Source organism: Nicotiana sylvestris, chromosome 6 (assembly GCF_000393655.2).
Source record: "Nicotiana sylvestris chromosome 6, ASM39365v2, whole genome shotgun sequence".
Taxonomy (NCBI): Eukaryota; Viridiplantae; Streptophyta; class Magnoliopsida; order Solanales; family Solanaceae; genus Nicotiana; species Nicotiana sylvestris.
In genome coordinates, this window is record NC_091062.1 from 180424872 (window position 1) to 180433262 (window position 8391).

At 35.1% G+C, this 8391-nt stretch overlaps 1 long non-coding RNA gene across 1 annotated transcript; it reads left to right on the plus strand.

Moving 5' to 3' along the window:
* The first annotated feature begins 4428 nt into the window (after window positions 1–4428).
* Window positions 4429–7901, plus strand: LOC138870092 (uncharacterized). Its single transcript, XR_011400327.1, has 2 exons — window positions 4429–5070; window positions 7628–7901. It is a non-coding gene; the product is annotated as an uncharacterized lncRNA (long non-coding RNA).
* Window positions 7902–8391: the final 490 nt, after the last annotated feature.

Genomic DNA, 8391 nt, shown 5'->3' on the forward strand with positions numbered 1-8391 from the left:
AAAGTCGAAAATTTCCTCGATTTGGGATTCAAGATAAACCGGTGACTTGGGACACCAAAAACCAAACCTTTCCCAAGTGGCGACTCTGAATTAAATAAATAATCCCATTTCGAATATTGTCACTTAAATTGGAAAAACTCCACCCGCGCATTTCCAACCCTTCGGGGCGGGCGCGCAAAAAGGAGGTGTGACACCGACTTAGAGACATACTCATTAAACAATGAACTCATATAGGTATGAACCTCTTTTTCAATAATTCTTCCTTCATCTCCGAACATCTTCTTAAGTACAAAACTAACAGTAGTAAAATTGTATCGAGGATCCAAAACACAAGCAATGAAAATCAATTTGTTCATTTTTGTTGGTTCACCCCAATACTTCTCAAATATTTTCCACATACTTGATGCCATCTCACTCAAAAGTTCATCTTCAGTTGTTATTAATCGATTTAAGTAAACAGAAACTTGACCAATTTCAAGAAAATGGGATGTTACATAAAGTGATCCGGACACCTTCAAAGTGAGATTATAAAATATTTCAAGAAATTGTGCAATTCTCTTTACATCATCCCAATCAGTTCTTGTAAGCATAACTACAAGCTTTCCATCTGAAATAGCATCAAACATAAGATAACGTGACAAGCCGGTATCACGATCAGGATATTCTTTAATTGCACGCTCATATTCAATAGTCCTGTTCAACATCAAGTAGGTGGAATTCTACCTTGTAGGAACATCTAAGCATAAAGACTTCTTGACAATATTTTCACTTTCACAACATTCCTGAAACTTCCTCAACCTAGTAGGAGACTGTCTAATGCATCTTACTGCACATCTAACACAAGCAATAGAAATACCTGACTCTTTTAAACCATCTTTTACAATAAGATTTACAATATGAGTCATGCATCTCATGTGAAGGTGTTGACCATTCATGGAATTGGTTCCCCAATCATCTAATTTGTCAGACAACTTCTCCACAGTCACATCATTTGAACTAGCATTGTCAACTGTGAGAGTGAAAATCTTTTGCAAACCCCACTCACGCAAATAATCAATAATACACCTTGCCATATCTTCACCTTTATGACTAGTAATTGGATAAAAGTTAATAATTCTTTTATGCATAATCCATTCACTATCAATCCAATGTGCTGTGATGCACATATAGTTAATTTTTTGAATAGAAGTCCATGTATCAGTGGTAAGACTTACTCTTTGACTTGTTCCTTTAAGAAACTTCATTAATTTATTTTTTTTCACATTAAAAAGAGCAAAATAATCCCGTGTAGCAGTAGTACGGGAAGGAATACGAAAACATGGTTGTGCCACTTTCATAAAGTTTCTAAAGTCTTCCTTCTCAACAAAACTAAATGGAAGTTCATCAACAATCACCATACGACACAAAGCCATCCTACACTCTTCTTGATCAAATTTCCATGGAATAAAATCACCTTTATTACCCCCGGTACTGTTTGATATAGTAATAGTTTTTGACCTTTTTCAATTTTATAAGGATTCCTTGGATATTTACTGATATGACTATTCATTTGTGTCGTACTTTTTACTTTTGTCTCAAAATATTCTTGTCCACAAAATCTACATGTATATTTATTATTTCCTTTAGCATCAACCTTTTCTTCAAAAAATCTCATGCCCGAGATCGTTTTTTCCTTTGTTTTGTAACTGTCGAGTGAGTAGCTGCAGCAGTAGACTCAGAACCTCTACTTTCATCAACCACTTGATCAAATTTATCATTTTCAGCCATATGAAGTGAATGAAGAATGTAACTTGCAGTCTTAAACGAGTTGAATGAAGCAAAAGTGCAAAGCAAGACGAAGTCAGCACTCCTCGCTCTTGACCTAAAAAATATGGTTGGAAAGAAATCAATTTAAATAAGTTCCTTATCAAATTACTAGGAAAAAATAGCTTCAGTTCATTTACACATACTTGCAGTCAACATACATGAATACATTCCAAACTAAAGCTTCAGGGCAGCTTAAAAATACATACTACTTTTAACAGTTGTCTCACCCTACGCTAGATTCTTTATCAGATTCATTAACCTGGCCAAGACATTGTCCCTTTTAAACTCACATTGTGTGATTCATTTTTTTTTTGTGTGTAAAACCAAGAAAAGCAGAGCTTTGCGTCGATTTTTGGCATTTGGTGTTAATCTTTTTTTCGGGGTAGGACTTGAATCATGTGGTTATTATGGGGAATGATACCTTCATCTATTTGTTGTTTTAATATAACTGTTAATACTACCCTGTATTACCTGATATTGCTCGACTAAATGTCGCAATGAATTTTTTGAGGATAGGAATTGATGTAGCTCGGTTGTAGGCTTGTAGCTTGTGTTGTTTTGCTCGAGTTATACACAGTTGGAAAATCCTAAAATTATATATATATTTACAATAAGTAGATATGACTAACTAATTACTGACTAATGCCTAGACAGCCAGACACTAACTGCCTTGTGATTAATACGTTTATATTAAGTTGGTAAACGACATTCACAATGCAAAGATTTACACATAAAGATTTTCCTACAGAAAAATAACGAAACAGATAACGAAAGATAATAACGAAACAGAATAATGAAACAAAACAGATAACGAAAGATAACGAAACAGATTAGACTCTTTACTACAAATAATAACGAAACAGAAAGATTTACACAGAAAGCATTCCTTCAAATAGAAGAGAAAAGATAAAGTTGAAGAAAGAAATTAGGAGTACCAGAAACGGCGATAATCAACGGTGACTAACTTTCCGACAGAACAGACCTCGGTTTGACAGTGGCGAGTGGCGATAAAACACAACTAGGTTTGTACTTCGAAAGAAAACGCTGAAGACTAAAGACTGAAGAAGGGAGGAAATAATAGGGTTAGCCGGTTATGGACTTAAGTGAAGGAAAGGGTAGTATTATAGAATAAGGGTATATTTGTCTTTTTAGTATATCTTATTGGTTTATCGATAAACCGATAATCGAAGAGGAGAAAATCGAAATCGATAAGGAAAATTTCGAAATCGAAATCGATAAATCGATAAAATGATAAGAAATAATCGATTTGATTTATCGATAAACCAATTCGAATGCACACCCCAAATTTTTATATACTGCGTACAAGTTATTGTAAAGTGACCCACATTCTCCTCGTTACTACTTCGTCGAGGTTAGGTTCGGCATTTATAGAGTACATGGGATTGGTTGCACTCATACTACACTCTGCACTTCTTGTGCAGATTTTGGAGTCGGTCCCAGCGGTGATCAGTAGATTTCTCAAGTTGACTATCAGTACGGAGACTTGAGGTACAACTGCTCGACGTTCGCAACCCTAAATTCCCCTTCTACTTTATCTTAGTTGTGTATTTCCTTTTAGACAACTTTACTTTCATTCAAACCTTTATCTGTATTATTCTAGTAGCTCGTGCACTTGTGACACCAGATTCGGGGTTGTATTTGGATATTTCAGTTGTTTTGCTTTCCACACTTTATTTCAGTGCTATTACAGTTATTTCAGTTTAATTGGCATCAGTTAATTTAATTTGATTAAAAAATGGCTTAAAACTAATCTAACCTTGGCTTGCCTGGAAAGTGAAATATTAAGCGCCATCACGGTCCGGAGGGTGGGAATTTCGGGTCGTGACAATGTTTCTTACACTATAGTTGCAGAATAATAAATGTAGAAAGTAAAGAACACAAGTATTTTTACGTGAAAAACACCAGCTCAAAAGATGAAAAAACCACGACCTACTACAACAAAGGATTTTCTCCAAATACTTCACTACAACTCTGAGCCAGCAACAAAGTTTACAAACTCTTGCAAACCTAAGGATTAACTCTAACCCTTATAGCAACCAGCCATAGACTGTTGCAACTGTAGACATGTGATTTTTGACCCTCCCTAATATTTTTCATATTTTAGTACGTAAACATTTAATTTAGGCCTAATATAGTTATTTCAACTATTTTTAACTTCTTTACTTTATTTTTGCCATAAAAAATGGAAAATTACAAAAAAAAAATATTTTAACTTACGTATCTTTCATAAATTTAAATAAAAAAATATACAAAAATAGTACCTTATTTTTATCTTTACATAATCTTGAAAATACAAAAAATATATAATAATTTCATGTTAGCTTTTGGATTGTGTAATATTTTTATCTTATTTTTAAAAGGAGTCATTTAAGGTGTTGGATCACAATTTTAAGAGTTTTAGAGCCCAATTCTTGGCCCAATTCGGATTAGTCCATTAAGCCTAGTAACCCTTCTAGACTCTTCTTTGGAACAAAAATAAACAAAAAAAGACCTTAAGAACTTAACACAAAAAGACTTAGGGACTAATTGACAAAATGCACAAAAATACACCTAAACCTAGACTCTACATATAAAGTAATGCTTAAAAATCTGAAAGGAGAGGATACAAAAAATAAGAGAGGCATCTGAAAAAGGGCTAAAAAAAGCCACAGTACAAAAATCAGCGTAGCCTTACATCAGAGAACCCCACCCCCCACGTATCATCTTCTTGGATTCACCCCGAATGACCCCTGCTGCTTCACCATTTTTAGCAGCTTGAGACCTCACCCCAACGACCTTTCTCTCTAAAACAAAGCCAGCAGCAACCGGCGTTCACCAGTTCCGCCATGAACGACCAACCCCAAGAGAAAAGCTAGCCGCTCACACTTCAGCTTCCTCACTTGAGCTGTTGCTTCGCCTGAATTGACCACCGGCGAGTGGCGACGCCACTAGCAACGGATCTGGCCAGAAACCCCAAAACACAACCGCGATTCAGTCACTCATACAAAAACGAAAAATATTCTGGTTTTCTTCTTCCATTTTTCGGACATCCGTCTCAAAATTCAGAGGTGTTGTCCTCTGATTCTCGTTCCAGAATGAAGGTCATTTGATGTCGTGTATGGATTCAACATTTCTTGTACCGATTCGAGGATTCTGTCAAGGTCCGTGTTCGAGAGTCCTGTCCGAGCTGAGTTCCGATCGTGGTTGTGGTTTGTTTCCATCCGTGTAATTGCTGGAATTTTTATTAACTGAAGGCAATTTGAGGTTCAATTCTTTCCTATCTCCTTTTAATTTCATTTACATGTTTTTGATGATATGAATTTGGAGTTTTGCACTATTTGGTGTGGATTGATTGAGTATCTTCACACTTTGAATTTGATTAAATTAGATTTGGTTATCCTATTCAATAGTTCAGTTGAATTTGATTAAATTGGCGTGGGTGGTGTTCCGTAGAATCTAAATTGGAGTTATTTTTATGGTTTGTGTTTAAGATGGAGGATTTGTATAATTATTTTACAGTTTTAGCCATATTCGTAATTTGACTGCTGCTTCTCAATGTTAGACTCGTCTCTTCATTACTGTGTCCATTTGACAGACTTGATGTGTTCCTTTGAATGTGGGTATGTAAGAAATTGATTTGGATGGTAGTTCATTACCGTTATAGTTTTTTTTAATTAGCAAATGTGGTGGTAGCCTGTTTTGAGTTCTTCGAATTGGTTGGTTATGGTGGCAGCAAACGTTTTGAGTTCATTTGGGATGGTTATGTCTGTTTCTTTGTTGATTTGCTTTCTTGGTTGCAAAGGCAGAGGGTTTTATGTATATAACCCAAAGTCAAAAATTGGATAAATTACCCAATATTCCTACTAGTTCTAGTGCTGCCTTGGCCGTTTCTGCGTTTGGGTCTATAAAGGAAAAGAATGAGTATGTACTTTGGAATGATTTGTTAATGTTAAGTTTAGGGATTCCGTAACTAAATGGTAATTAAATTATTTTTTTATTTGGGTTATACGCTAACATTTCAAGTGGTGGCTGGAATCTTAATTGGTTTATCTTACCTGATTTTGTTGCGTGGCCCTCATTTAATTGTTTCTTTTAAATCCTTAGAATTCGAGGCGTGCCATTTAGCAAATTTTCTATGGCCCTCGCAAAGTTAAAAACGTGTAGTTGCTTTAGATGCGTAAGTTAAAATTACCTTCCTAAACTCGGGTGCGCATTTATGTGACCCAAATCCAAATCTCAACAATGTTATATAAAGCGTGTTGCGAACTACGGGTACATTTATGTGAGGTGGTTCAAGACATATTTTAAATGACGTTGCAATCTTCCTAAAAATGAATAAAAGCGGCTATAAAGTTAAAATCGAACCATAGGCTAAAACATGTACTAAAATCAGATAATAGGCCGATTGTAACAGTTGAGCGACCGTGCTAGAACCACGGAACTCGGGAATGCCTAACACTTTCTCCCGGGTTAACAGAATTCCTTACCCGAATTTCTGTGTTCTCGGACTGTAAAACAGAGTCAATCTTTTCCTCGATTTGGGATTTGAACCGGTAACTTGAGACACCATAAAATTATCCCAAATGGAGACTCTGAATTTTAATAAAAATAATCCTGTTTCGATTGTCACTTTAAGTTGAAAAAAACTCCCTTATATACTCCCTTCCGGGGATGTAGGTAAAAAGGAGGTGTGACAGCTCTGGCGACTCTGCTGGGGATCGAACCCAAAATCTCTGGTTTAGGGTTCAGAATTCGAGCTTTGATGAATTGTTGTATTTGGCTTTATCTGTTATCTGATTACATGTTTGGGTCTAATGTGTTAAATGATGTTTTTACCGCTTTGATATTATCTGAACTGTATATAAACTGCTACGAAACTCTTCTCTTCTCATCTTCGGGGATGTGCTCGCTGGTCGAGACTCCTTATTCTGTTAGTGTCATACCTTGAAATAAGAAAGAGGCTCGGACAAGTTACTAAGCCGAATGACCTTTTGGTTCCCGGTACGTAGCCCCCTCTTCGGCTCGGGTACACAGTCTAGAACACATACCCAGGTTTTGAACCTAGAATAACCCAGCCTCATGCCGGATCCCTAGTAGGAATGCTTGTTTGCATCATGTGCATCTGACTTTGGGGACTCAACACAGGGGTTGGGTCCGTCTAGGACAGGTGTACCCAAAATAACAGACCATCTTGATGCATCCTATGTGCTACATGTTGCATTTCTTCAAGGGTAAAAGGGTCATTTGGCGGACCAATGATAGTTGAGGGCAAATGAAAAAGAAAAAGAAAAAGAGGTTGAAGTGTGAAGATAAAGCGAGTGGGGCCGAATTATATTTTCTGTCACATTCTTGTTAAAAAAAAGAGCTTGAAAATTCAGAAAAAAGAGATTTTGCACTTTTTCATCATTTTTCGTAAATCAGAAAATAAAAAAAAAATAAAAAGAAAAAAAATCCAAAAAATAAAGTTACATGTTCATCATTTTTTTTTAAAAAAAAGACAAAAAATATGTTTTCTCTAAATTAGTTGTTTTTTTTAATTCTCGCCCGTATCCAATCTGCCCGAACTACGCATACCTGATTCTCGTCTTTCGGGGCGTGATATGTAGGCAACCCACATAGGGTCCGGTCTTCCTAGTAAATCTTAGGTTCTTGGCTTTGCGACGTCTTAGCCAAATTTTGTACTTCTAGCCATCTTTTGGCCAAATAAGTCATTTTGCAAAAATAGCCTAAACCATGTCTTGCATGTTTCTAACAGGAAGAGTTATTATCTCACATAGCGCTCTAGGTCTTTAACCTATTTGGTTTTAATTTTCTCATACAGGCGTGGATTTACTTATCGGAGTTTGAGCATGACAGAGTCCCAGGACATCTAGTCAGGATAGCTCATTCAGGAGTGGATTAAAAGAAGATTTTTTTTTCTTTTTATGTTTTGAGTCTGTTTTTTTTTATTTTTTTTTATTTTATGTCATCTTTTACCTTTTAGTTTTGTATAGTAATGTCGAGTTTTATTATTATTACTGTACTTTCTATTTTGCATTTGAAAGGGTGTGTAATGAATCAAAAATCCAAAAAACAAATTTTGCGTTTTATATTTCCGTTCGGAATTTTCTTTAGAATACTAATTGTAGGAATGAAAAAAAAAGTATCTTGGAGGTGGTTTTTCCTTTAGGCAATTAATATCTAGGACTTAAATAAAAATTGTTTGTATATTCCCTTTACTATATTATGACCAAATTCAAAAAAAATAAAAATATTTAGTACCTTTTTAAAAGTTTTCTTTAAGGCATTAATCTCAAAAATCAAAAAAGATTTTCTTTTGAGGTTCTTCTTTGGGAAATTAATGAAAAATGAAAAGAAAATATTCTTTTATTTTCCCAAGAACTTTAGGATATTGTACATAGAAGGAAAAAGAACATACTTTATCTTTTGTTTAAAGTTTCTTCCTTTTGACAATCAAATTGAAATCCAAAAACATGTTGTTTTATTTTTTTCATTGCTTGTTTCAAAATCCTGCATCAGGATATCAAATGAAAATTCGAAATATTTTTCTGTGGTTTATTCTTTCGATCTTCTTCCTAAAAAAAA